This window comes from Orcinus orca, chromosome 13, assembly GCF_937001465.1.
Source record: "Orcinus orca chromosome 13, mOrcOrc1.1, whole genome shotgun sequence".
NCBI lineage: Eukaryota > Metazoa > Chordata > Mammalia > Artiodactyla > Delphinidae > Orcinus > Orcinus orca.
The window spans coordinates 10536041-10549593 of record NC_064571.1 but is presented as its reverse complement, the minus strand read 5'-3'; the positions used below and the strand labels follow the sequence as shown (position 1 = coordinate 10549593).

Here is a 13553-nt window from a genome sequence, read left to right as displayed (position 1 = left end):
TATCAGGAAAATGAAAATGAATACACAATGAGATATTACTACGTACCCACTGGAATACCTGAATTAAAAAGGTTGACGACATCAAAATGTCAGTGAGGGTGTGGAACAACAGAACTCTTATACACTGCTAGTAAAGTTGTAAATGGTATAACAATTTTTGGAGAACTGTTTACAGTAGTTTTTTAGACAGTTAAATAAATGCCTACTATAACATCCATTAATACCACTTTTAAGTATTTCCAAAAGAAATGAAAACATATGTGCAAAAAAAATGATCCTGACAATCTTATTCATAATAACACCAAATCCATAACATCCTAAATGTCCATCAACAATAGAATAAACATTTTTTTAAACACAATCAAACTCATTTAATACAGAAAAAAAATTAAAAGATCTTAAATCTTCAGTAATTTTTTCTTCCCGCAGGTGTGTACAGACAGGACATTGTACCTTAATAACTGTGGAATGATGCAGTTGAGGTCAGCTGGAGGTAACAAGGCCAATTTCTGAAGTCAGCCTGCAAGAAATGGACTCATAGCAGAGTCCTAGAGAAATCAGCATTTGAGAGGGAGAGGGAGTTGGGAGAGTTTGGCAGAGATATATACAATGAACTATTACTCAGAAAAAAAAAGGAAGGAATGAACTACTCAACATCTCATAAACATCATGCTGAGCAGAAGATCCAGTCTATCTACTTCCATTCCTATGAAACTCCAGAGCAAACAAACTGAGCAGTGGTGACAAAGACAGAACCTTGGGAGTGAAGGGAAGGTATTAATAGAAAAAGGGCTGAGAGGAATTTCTTAGATGATGGATGGCATGTGCACTATGCAATCTACCATTTCATCTGTCAAAACTCACTGAACGGTACCATTACAATTTGTGCATTTCAATGTATATAAAATAGATCTCATTTTTTTTTAATTAAGAGAAAAAGAAAAAGAAAAGCAATTTGGTGATTGCCAACATTTTTTTAAACATCTTTATTGGAGTATAATTTCTTTACAATGTTGTGTTAGTTTCTGCTGTATAACAAAGTGAATCAGCTATATGTATACATGTATCCCCATATCCCCTCCCTCTTGCATCTCTCTCCCACCCTCCCTATCCCACCCTTCTAGGTGGTCACAAACCACCAAGCCTGATCTCCCCGTGTGATGCAGCTTCTTCCCACTAGCTATCTATTTTACATTTGGTAGTGTATGTATGTCAATGCTACTCTCTCACTCCATCCCACCTTACCCTTCTCCCTCCCCATGTCCTTAAGTCCATTCTCTACGCCTGTGTCTTTATTCTTGTCCTGCACCTAGGTTCTTCAGGACCTTTTTTTTCTTTAGATTCCATATATATGTGTTAGCATATGGTATTTGTGTTTCTCTTTCTGACTTACTTCACTCTGTATGACAGACTCTAGGTCCATCCACCTCACTACAAATAACTCAATTTCGTTTCTTTTTATGGCTGAGTAGTATTCCATTGTATATATGTGCCACATCTTCTTTATCCATTCATCTGTCGATGGACACTTAGGTTGCTTCCATGTCCTGGCTATTGTAAATAGTGCTTCAGTGAACATTGTGGTACATGGCTCTTTTTGAATTATGATTTTCCAATGGTATATGCCCAGTAGTGGGATTGCTAGGTTATATGGTAGTTCTATTTTTAGTTTTCTAAGGAACTTCCATACCATTCTCCATAGTGCCTGTATCAATTTACATTCCCACCAACAGTGCAAGAGGGTTCCCTTTTCTCCACACCCTCTCCAGCATTTACTGTTTGGAGATTTTTTGATGATGGCCATTCTAACCGGTGTGAGGTGATACCACATTCTAGTTTGGATTTCCATTTCTCTAATGATTAGTGATGTTGCACATCCTTTCATGTGTTTGATGGCAATCTGTATATCTTCTTTGGAGAAATATCTATTTAGATCTTCTGCCCATTTTTGGATTGGGTTGTTTGTTTTTTTTGATATTGAGCTGCATGAGCTACTTGTATATTTTGGAGATTAAGCCTTTGTCAGTGCTTGGTTTGCAAATGTTTTCTCCCATTCTGCACATCATCTTTTAGTCTTGTTTATGGTTTCCTTTGCTGTGCAAAAGCTTTTAAGTTTCATTAGGCCCCATTTGTTTATTTTTGTTTTTATTTCCATTTCTCTAGGAGGTGGGTCAAAAAGGATCTTGCTGTGATTTATGTCAAAGAGTGTTCTTCCTATGTTTCCCGCTAAGAGTTTGATAGTGTCTGGCCTTATATTTAGGTCTTTAATCCATTTTGAGTTTCTTTTTGTGTATGGTGTTAGGGAGTGTTCTAATTTCATTCTTTTACATGTAGCTGTCCAGTTTTCCAAGCACCACTTATTGAAGAGGCGGTCTCTTCTCCATTGTATATTCTTGCCACCTTTATCAAAGATAAGATGACCAGATGTGTGTAGGTTTATCTCTGGGCTTTCTATCCTGTTCCATTGATCTATCTTTCTGTTTTTGTGCCAGTACCATACTGTCTTGATTACTGTAGCTTTGTAGTATAGTCTGAAGTCAGGGAGCCTAATTGCTCCAGCTCCACTTTCCTTTCTCAAGATTGCTTTGGCTATTTGGGGTCTTTGGTGTTTCCATACAAATTGTGAAATTTTTTGTTTTAGTTCTGTGAAAAATGCCATTGGTAGGGATTGCACTGAATCTGTAGATTGCTTTGGGTAGTATAGTCATTTTCACAATGTTGATTCTTCCAATCCAAGAACATGGTATATCTCTCCGTCTGTCTGTATCATCTTTAATTTCTTTCATCAGTGTCTTATAATTTTCTGCATACAGGTCTTTTATCTCTTTAGGTAGGTTTATTCCTAGGTATTTTATTCTTTTTGTTGAAGTGGTAAATGGGAGTGTTTCCTTAAATTCTCTTTCAGATTTTTCATCGTTAGCGTATAGGAATGCAAGAGATTTCTGTGCATTAATTTTGTATCCTACTAATTTACCAGATTCATTGATTAGCTCTAGTAGTTTGCTGGTAGCATCTTTGAGATACTCTATGTATAGTATCATGTCATCTGCAAACAGTGACAGCTTTACTTCTTTTTTTCTGAGTTGGATTCCTTTTATTTCTTTTTCTTCTCTGATTGCTGCAGTTAAAACTTCCAAAACTATGTTGAATAACAGTGGTGAGAGGGGGCTTCCTTGTTTTGTTCCTGATTTTAGAGGAAATGGTTTCAGTTTTTCACTATTGAGAATGGTGTCGGCTGTGGGTTTGTCATATATGGCCTTTATCATGTTGAGGCAAGTTCCCTCTATGCCTACTTTCTGGAAAGTTTTTATCATAAATAGGTGTTGAAATATGTCAAAAGCTTTTTCTGCATCTATTGAGATGATCCTATGGTTTTTACCCTTCAGTTTGTTAATATAGTGTATCACATCAATTGATTTGCATATATTGAAGAATCCTTGCATTCCTGAGATAAACCCCACTTGATCATAGTGTATGATCATTTTAATGTGCTGTTGGAGTCTGTTTGCTAGTATTTTGTTGAAGATTTTTGTATCTATGTTCATCAGTGATATTGGTCTGTAGTTTTCTTTTTTTGTGACATCTTTGTCTGGTTTTGGTATCAGGGTGATGGTGGCCTCGCAGAATGAGTTTGGGAATGCTTCTCCCTCTGCTGTATTTTGGAAGAGTTTGAGAAGGTTAGGCGTTAGCTCTTCTCTAAATGTTTGATAGAATTCGCCTGTGAAGCCATCTGGTCCTGGGTTTTTATTTGTTGGAAGACTTTTAATCACAGTTTCAATTTCAGTGCTTGTGATTAGTCTGTTCACATTTTCTATTTCTTCCTGGTTCAGTCTCAGAAGGTTGTGCTTTTCTAAGAATTTGTCCATTTCTTCCAGGTTGTACATTTTATTGGCATATAGTTGCTTGTAGTAATCTCTCATGATACTTTGTATTTCTGCAGTGTCAGTTGTTACCTCCCCTTTTTCATTTCTAATTCTGTTGATTTGAGTCTTCTCCCTTTTTTTCTTGATGAGTCTGGCTAATGGTTTATCAATTTTCTTTATCTTCTCAAAGAACCAGCTTTTAGTTTTATTGATCTTTGCTATTGTTTCCTTCATTTCTTTTTCATTTATTTCTGATCTGATCTTTATGATTTCTTTCCTTCTGCTAACTTTGGGGGTTTTTTGTTCTTCTTTCTCTAGTTACGTTAGGTGTAAGGTTAGGTTGTTTATTTGAGATTTTTCTTGTTTCTTGAGGTAGGATTGTATTGCTATAAACTTCCCTCTTAGAACTGCTTTTGCTGCATCCCATAGGTTTTGGGTCGTCATGCTTTCATTGTCATTTGTTTCTAGGTATTTTTTTATTTCCTCTGATTTCTTCAGTGATCTCTTGGTTATTTAGTAGCATACTGTTTAGCCCCCATGTTTTTGTATTTTTTACAGATTTTTTCCTGTAACTGGTATCTAGTCTCATAGCATTGTGGTCGGAAAAGATACTTGATATGATTTCAATTTTCTTAAATTTACCAAGGCTTGATTTGTGACCCAAGATATAATCTATGACCGAGAATGTTCCATGAGTACTTGAGAAGAAAGTGTATTCTGCTGTTTTTGGATGGAATGTCCTCTAAATATCAATGAATTCCATCTTGTTTAATGTGTCATTTAAAGTTTGTGTTTCCTTATTTATTTTCTTTTGGAAGATCTGTCCATTGGTGAAAGTGGGGTGTTATAGTCCCCTACTATGATTGTGTTACTGTCAATTTCCCCTTTTATGGCTCTTAACATTTGCCTTATGTATTGAGGTGGTCCTATGTTGTATGTATAAATATTTACAATTGTTATATCTTCTTCCTGGGTTGATCCCTTGGTCATTAGGTACTGTCCTTCTTCGCCTCTTGTAATAGTCTTTATTTTAAAGTCTATTTTGTCTGATACGAGAATTGCTACTCCAGCTTTCTTTTGATTTCCATTTGCATGGAATATCTATTTTCCATCCCTTCACTTTCAGTCTGTATGTGTCCCTAGGTCTGAAGTGGGTCTCTTGTAGACAGCGTATATACGGGTCTTGTTTTTGTATCCATTAAGCTAGTCTATGTCTTTTGGTTGGAGCATTTAATCCATTTACATTTAAGGTAATTATCAATATGTATGTTCCTATTACCGTTTTCTTAATTGTTTTGGGTTTGTTATTGTAGGTCTTTTCCTTCTCTTATGTTTCCTGCCTAGAGAAATTCCTTTAGCATTTGTTGTATAGCTGGTTTTGTGGTGCTGAATTCTCTTAGCTTTTGCTTGTCTGTAAAGGTTTTAATTTCTCCGTCAAATCTCAGTGAGATCCTTGCTGGGTAGAGTAATCTTGGCTGTAGGTTTTTCCCCTTCATCACTTTAAATATGTCCTGCCACTCCCTTCTGGCTTGCAGTTTCTGCTGAAAGATCAGCTGTTAACGTTATGGGGATTCCCTTATATGTTATTTGCTGCTTTTCCCTTGCTGCTTTTAATATTTTTTCTTTGTATTTAATTTTGGGTAGTTTGATTACTATGTGTCTTGGTGTGTTTGTCCTTGGATTTATCCTGTATGGGACTCCCTGTGCTTCCTGGACTTGATTGACTATTTCCTTTCCCATGTTAGGGAAGTTTTCAACTATAAACTCTTCAAATATTTTCTCAGACCCTTTTTTTTTAACTCTTCTTCTTCTGGGACCCCTATAATTTGAATGTTGGTGTGTTTAATATTGTCCCAGAGGTCTCTGAGACTGTCCTCAATTCTTTTCATTCTTTTTTCTTTATTCTGCTTTGTGGTAGTTATTTCCACTATCTTATCTTCCAGGGCACTTATCCGTTCTTCTGCCTCAGTTATTCTTCTATTGATTCCTTCTAGAATTTTTTTTTAAATTTATTTATTTATTTTTGGCCGCATTGGGTCTTCACTGCTGCGTGCGGGCTTTCTCTAGTTGCAGCTAGCAGAGGCTACTCTTTGTTGAGGTGCATGGGCTTCTCCTTGTGGTGGCTTCTCTTGTTGCCCAGCATGGGCTCTAGGTGTGTGTACTTCAGTAGTTGCAGCACACAGGCTCAGTAGTTCTGGAGCATGGGCTTAGTTGCTTGGTGGCCTGTGGGATCTTCCTGGACCAGGGCTTGAACCTATGTCCCCTGCATTGGCAGGTGGATTCTTAACCACTGCGCCACCAGGGAAGTCCCGAAAATTTTTAATTTCATTTATTGTGTTGTTCATCGGTTTGTTTGCTCTCTAGTTCTTCGAGGTCCTTGTTAAACGTTTCTTGTATTTTCTCCATTCTGTTTCCAAGATTTTGGATCATCTTTATTATCACTACTCTGAATTCCCTTTCAGGTAGACTGCCTATGTCCTCTTCATTTGTTTGGCCTGGTGGGTTTTTACCTTGCTCTTTCATCTCCTGCGTATTTCTCTATCTTCTCATTTTGCTTAATTTACTATGTTTGGGGTCTCCTTTTCGCAGGCTTCAAGTTCGTAGTTCCTGTTGTTTTTGGTGTCTGCCCCCAGTGGGTGAGGTTGGTTCAGTGGCTTGTGTAGGCTTCCTGGTAGAGGGGACTGGTGCCTGTGTTCTGGTGGGTGGAGCTGGATCTTGTCTTTCTGGTGGGCAGGGCTGCGTCCGGTGGTGTGTTTTGGGGAGCCTGTGAAGTTACTATGATTTTAGGCAGCGTTTCTGCTAATGGGTTGGTTTGTGTTCCTGTCTTGCTAGTTGTTTGGCATGGGGCATCCAGCATTGGAGCTTGCTGGCTGTTGGGTGGAACTGGGTCTTAGCGTTGAGATGGAGATCTTGCCAATTGATGTTACATGGGGCCGGGAGGTCTCTGGTGGTCCAATGTCCTGAAGTCAGCTCTCCTAACTCAGAGGCTCAGGCCTGACACCCAGCCGGAGCACCAAGACTCTGTCAGCCACACAGCTGCTAGTGTTGGAGGGTCTCCTGCAGAGGCAGGGGGCAGTGCTGGCTCATCATGGGGACAAGGACACTGGCAGCAGATGTTCTGGAAAGTACTTCTTGCTGTGAGCCCTCCTGGAGTCCCAACATTTTTTTTTTTAGTCAAGTAAGGATAACAAAGCAAAAGCACTACTTACCATTATTTTTTATTTAATGATAACTTTCAGCACCTAAAAAGTAGGATGATCATAATAATTTAATTTTTAAATGAAAAATTATTTTTCATTATGGAAAACTCAACATATTTTGTTTCCCACATTTTGCCATAGAAAGTTCCCAATATTCCCTGCTTGGGCCTATGGGAATGAGGAATCAGTAAATCAGGTTCTCAGGCCAGCAAGGACTGTAAAGGATCCTCCACATAAAGTCAAGTATTGCCATTGGATGAAATAGTTGCAGGCAGACTTGTAGATGGAACAACAACTGGAAGGTCCAGGGAGACTGCTGATCTGGGATCAGATGAACTCACAAAACTCTTCAGAAAGCATCCTACCAAGATATCATTTCCTCTTCTCAGAAATCATAGTCAGGGACTTCCCTGGTGGTTCAGTGGTAAAAAATCTGCTTGCCAATGCAGGGGACTTTGGTTTGAGCCCTGGTCCAGGAAGATCCAAAAAGCCACGGAGCAACTATGCCCGTGTGCCGTAACTACTGAGCATGCACTCTACAGCCAGCAAGCCACAACTACTGAGCCCATGTGCCACAACTACTGAAGCCCCCGCACCTACGGCCTGTGCTCCACATCAAGATAAGCCACCACAGTAAGAAGCCTGTGCACCGCAACAAAGAGTAGCCCCCACTCACCACAACTAGAGAAAGCCCACTCGCAGGAATGAAGACCCAACACAGCCGAAAATAAATAAATAAATAAATTTATAAAAAGAAATCATAGTCAAAGCTCACATCTGGAGGATGGATGTACTTTTCCCTACTCTCCCACTAAGCACAACTAAAAACCCTGAACACTAAATATAAAACAAAGATAGGGAGACTCTGAAAGGTGAAGAGAAGACCAACTGTCTAGGGACTTTGGGACCTCAGGAACAACACAGTGGTGAATTCCCTGGGTTTTCTTTTGACCTCATACATCCCACATTCAGAGCTAAAGAAACTGGCAACCCAGGAACGTCAACGGATGCAGACAAAAATCTCAAAAAAAGCCTGCTCTTTCTCCCAAAGGGCCAGGAAAGACAGAAAACTTTTAGACAATAGCAGATCTACTCCAGCCAAACACCATAGAAAAACTGTGTCCCCCACTACCCATGTCTCTCAAGGCTGAGTGGGCTTCTTTGTCTTCCACCCTCATAGACTGTAATGAGGTTCACCCCCCATGGTGACAATGGAGACCACATGGGGAGCCTGGACTTCCACCTCCACCTGGAAGTAGCAATGTACCCCTTCTTCTCCTCGACAGGATGCTGTCAGAGGAGGCCTAATGAGAGTCGACTTAACCATCCCATGGTGTTAGCAAAGACACTGTCAGTGTCATTGGAAGCCATGTGGGGAGAGCAATGAGGCTCTCCTACCCCTCCCCACCAAGCTGATAACTGAAACTTCTGCCCCCACCCAGCAGTAACAAGGACAGACACCCCACCCCCGCCAACCTTGGATATCAGCAGAGGCTGAATGGAGAATATGGGCTTCTATCCCTATAAGGCAGTAATGAGGTGGTGTGCCTTTTCTGCCACTGGAGCACTGTCAGAGGAATCCAGCTAAAACAGAAGATGTAACCGAGATCCAAAGTCTCATTACATAACACCCCAAATGTCCAAACCTCAATCAGAAGTCAAACTGAATGAAAAAGACAAGCAATAGATGCCAACACTGAAATTACAGAAATGTTAGAATTATTGGACAAAGATTTTTAAAGCAGCCACCATAAAAATGCCTCAATAAGTAATTATGGCCGTGCTTTAAACAAATGAAAAAAATAGAAAATCTCAGCAAAGAAGTAGAAAAAGAAGAACAAACAAAGCCCAAAGGCAGCAGAAGGAGGGAAATAATAAAGATATAAAGATTGGAGAGAAAATAAATAAAATAGAGACAAAAAACAACAGAAAAGATCAATGAAACCAAGAACTGGTTCTTTGAAAAGATGAACAATATTGATAAACCTTTAGCCAAGCTCATCAAGAAGAAAAGAGAGAGAACCCAAATAAACAAAATAAGACATGGAAGAAAATAAAAACTGATACCACAGACATACAAAAAAAATCATGAGAATGCTACAAACAGTTATATGCCAACGAATTGGACAACCTAGAAGAAATGGACAAATTTCTAGAAACATACAAGCTTGCAAGACTGAATCAGGAAGAAATAGACAATTTGAACAGACCAATCACTAGCATGGAAGTTGAATTTGTAATTTTAACAAAAGGGGGGGTGGCTTTCCTGGTGGCGCAGTGGTTAAATAATCCACCGGCCAATGCAGGGGACTCGGGTTCAATCCCTGGTCTGGGAAGATTGCACATGCCATGGAGCAGCTAAGCCCATGGGCCACAACTACCGAGGCCTGCGCTCTGGAGCTCATGAGCCACAACTACTGAGCCCACGTGCCACAACTACTGAAGGCTGTGTGCCTAGAGCCCATGCTCTGCAACATGAGAGGCCCATGCACTGTAACGAGGAGTAGCCCCTGCTCACCGCAACTAGAGAAAGCCCGCATGCAGCAACGAAGACCCAAGGCAGCCTAAAATAAATAAATAAATAATAAATAAATTTATTAAAAAAAAAAAAAAACTCCCAGCAAACAAAAGTCCAGGACCACATGGCTTCACAGGGGAATTCTAACAAACATATAAAGAAGAGCTAATACCTATCCTCAAACCATTACAAAAAATTGAAAAGGATGGAACACACCTAAATTCATTCTATGAGGCCACCATTACACTGATATCAAAACCAGATAGACACTACAAAAAAAATTACAGGTCAATATCTATCATAAATATAGATGCAAAAACCCTCAACAAAGTATTAGCGAATCAAATTCAACAATATGTAAAAAGGATACTACACTATGATCAAGTGGGATTTATTCCAGGGATACAAGGATGGTGCAATACCTGCATATCAATTAATGTGAAACACCACATTAACAAAAGGAAGGAAAAAAATCTTCAATAGATGCAGAAAAAGCATTTGACAAAATTCAACATCCATTCATGATAAAAACTCTCATCAAAGTTGGTATAGAGGGAATACATCTCAACATAATAAAGGCCATTTTTGACAGACGCACAGCTAACATCATACTCAACAGTGAAAAGCTTTCAGCTTTTCCTCTAAAATCAGGAACAAGACAAGAATGTCCACTCCTTCCACTTCTATTTTACGTAGTATTAGGAATACTAGTCACAGCAATCAGACAAAAAGAGAAATAAAGGCATCCAAACTGGAAGGGAAGAAGTAAAACTCTATTTGAGGATGACATGATACTATACATAGAAAACCTTAAAGTCTCCACTAAAAAACTATTAGAACTAATAAACGAATTCAGCAAAGTTGCAGGATACAAGATGAATATACAGAAATCTGTTGATTTTCTATACACTGATAAGGAACTAACAGAAGAGAAATTAAAGAAACAATCCCATTTACAATCACATCAAAAAGAATAAAATACCTGAGAATAAACTTAACCAAGAAGGTAAAATATGTATACTCTGAAAACTATAGAACATTGATGACGGAATTTGAAAATGATAAAAAGAAATGGAAAGATATCTGAGTTCTTGGATTAGAAGAATTAATATTGTAAAATTTCCATACTACCCAAAGCAATTACGGATTTAATTCAATCCTTATCAAAATAATCATGACATTTTTCACTAAACTAGAATAAATAATCCTAAAATTTATATCAGACCACAAAAGACCCCAAATTGCCAAAGCAATCTTGAGAAAAAAAGAAAAACAACACAGAGCTGAAGGTGTCATGCTCCCTGACTTCAGACTGTACTATGAAGCTACAGTAATCAAAAAAGCATGGTACTGGCACAAAGCAGACAGATCAATGAACAGAATAGAGAGCCCAGAAATAAACCCATACATTTATGGGTTTATTTATACATCAATTAATCTATGACAAAGAAGGTAAGAAGAAAGACAGTCTCTTCAATAAGCGGTGCCTTTTACGGCTGAGTAATATTCCATTGTATATATGTGCCACATCTTCTTTATCCATTCATCTGTTGATGGACACTTAGGTTGCTTCCATGTCCTGCCTATTGTAAATAGAGCTGCAATGAACATTTTGGTACATGACTCTTTTTGAATTATGGTTTTCTCAGCGTATATGCCCAGTAGTGGGATTGCTGGGTCGTATGGTAGTTCTATTTGTAGTTTTTTAAGAAACCTCCTTACTGCGCTCCATAGTGGCTGTATCAATTTACATTCCCACCAGCAGTGCAAGAGCGTTCCCTTTTCTCCACACCCTCTCCAGCATTTATTGTTTCTAGATTTTTTGATGATGGCCATTCTGACTGGTGTGAGATGATATCTCATTGTAGTTTTGATTTGCATTTCTCTAATGATTAGTGATGTTGAGCATTCTTTCATATGTTTGTTGGCAATCTGTATATCTTCTTTGGAGAAATGTCTATTTAGGTCTTCTGCCCATTTTTGGATTGGGTTGTTTGTTTTTTTGTTATTGAGCTGCATGAGCTGCTTGTAAATTTTGGAGATTAATCCTTTGTCAGTTGCTTCATTTGCAAATATTTTCTCCCATTCTGAGGGTTGTCTTTTCGTCTTGTTTATGGTTTCCTTTGCTGTGCAAAAGCTTTTAAGTTTCATTAGGTCCCATTTGTTTATTTTTGTTTTTATTTCCATTTCTCTAGGAGGTGGGTCAAAAAGGATCTTGCTGTGATTTATGTCATAGAGTGTTCTGCCTATGTTTTCCTCTAAGAGTTTGATAGTGTCTGGCCTTAAATTTAGGTCTTTAATCCATTTTGAGTTCATTTTTGTGTATGGTGCTAGAGAGTGTTCTAATTTCATACTTTTACATGTACCTGTCCAGTTTTCCCAGCACCACGCATTGAAGAGTCTGTCTTTTCTCTACTGTATATTCTTGCCTCCTTTATCAAAGATAAGATGACCATATGTGCGTGGGTTTATCTCGGGGCTTTCTATTCTGTTCCATTGATCTATATTTCTGTTTTTGTGCCAGTACCATACAGTCTTTTTTTTTTTTTTTTTTTTTTTTGTGGTACACGGGCCTCTCACTGTTGTGGCCTCTCCCGTTGCGGAGCACAGGCTCTGGACGCGCAGGCTCAGTGGCCATGGCTCACAGGCCTAGCCGCTCCACGGCATGTGGGATCCTCCCGGACCGGGGCACGAACCCGGGTCCCCTGCATTGGCAGGCAGACTCTCAACCACTGCGCCACCAGGGAAGCCCCATACTGTCTTGATTACTGTAGCTTTGTAGTATAGTCTGAAGTCAGGGAGCCTGAAATTAAGATATTTGTAGTGAGGTGGATGGACATAGAGTCTGTCATACAGAGTGAAGTAAGTCAGAAAGAGAAAAACAAATACCGTATGCTAACACATATATATGGAATCTAAGAAAAAAATGTATGAAGAACCTGGGGGTAAGACAGGAATGAAGATGCAGACCTACTGGAGAGTGGACTTGGGGATGTGGGGAGGGGGAAGGGTGGGTTGTGACGGAGTGGGAGGGTGGCATGGACATGTATACACTACCAAACGTGGAATAGATAGCTAGTGGGGGGCAGCCGCATAGCACAGGGAGATCATCTCAGTGGTTTGTGACCACCTGGAGTGGTGGGATGGGGAGGGTGGGAGGGAGGGAGATGGGAGAGGGAAGAGATATGGGAACATATGTGTGTATGTGGCTGATTCACTTTGTTGTGGAGCAGAAACTGACACACCGTTGTAGAGCAATTATACTCCAATAAAGATGTTAAAAAAAAAAGATCCATTCAAATACAAATTATTTATACACCTAGCAATGCCCTAGACAGAGACAAAACTATTTCAATTTTTTTTAATGTGTTGTTAATATTTTTCTCAGCAACTTCCAGAATTACCTCATAATCTTGAGTGAATGTAAATTTAATTAAAAAAATGAAAGTTGACAATCAAAAAAAAAAAAGCAGTGCCGAGAAAACTGGACAGCTACATGTAAAAGAATGAGATTAGAGCATATCCTCATACCATATACAAAAATAAACTCAAATGAATTAAAGACCTAAATGTAAGACCTGAAACCACAAAACTTCTAGAAGAGAATAGAGGCAGAATACTCTTTGACATAAATCGTAGCAATATTTTTTTGGATCTGTCTCCTAAGGCAAAAGAAATAATAGCAAAAATAAGCAAATGGGACCTAATTAAACTTAAGAGTTTTGCACAGTAAAGGAAACCATCAACAAAATGAAAAGGCAACCTACTGAATGGGAGAAAATATTTGCAAATAATATGATGGACAAGGGGTTAATATTCAACATATATAAACAGCTCACACAACTCAATATCAAGAAAAACAAAGAAACTAATTTAAAAATGGACAGAAGACCTGAATAGACATTTTTCCAAAGAAGATATACAGATGGTCAACAGGCACATGAAAATATGTGCAACATCACTAGTCATCAG

At 38.8% G+C, this 13553-nt stretch overlaps 1 protein-coding gene and 1 long non-coding RNA gene across 2 annotated transcripts in view; one reads left to right on the top strand and one right to left on the bottom strand.

The window, feature by feature from the left end:
- Positions 1–13553, bottom strand: part of ACOXL (acyl-CoA oxidase like) — a 371113-nt gene that overhangs the window by 13899 nt on the left and 343661 nt on the right.
- LOC125960755 (uncharacterized) overlaps positions 2084–13553 on the top strand; it is a 228180-nt gene continuing 216710 nt past the window's right edge. Inside the window, exons 1-2 of the long non-coding RNA XR_007470742.1 lie at positions 2084–2166; positions 11780–12409. This is a non-coding gene — a long non-coding RNA (uncharacterized LOC125960755). The remainder of the gene's footprint in view (positions 2167–11779; positions 12410–13553) is intronic.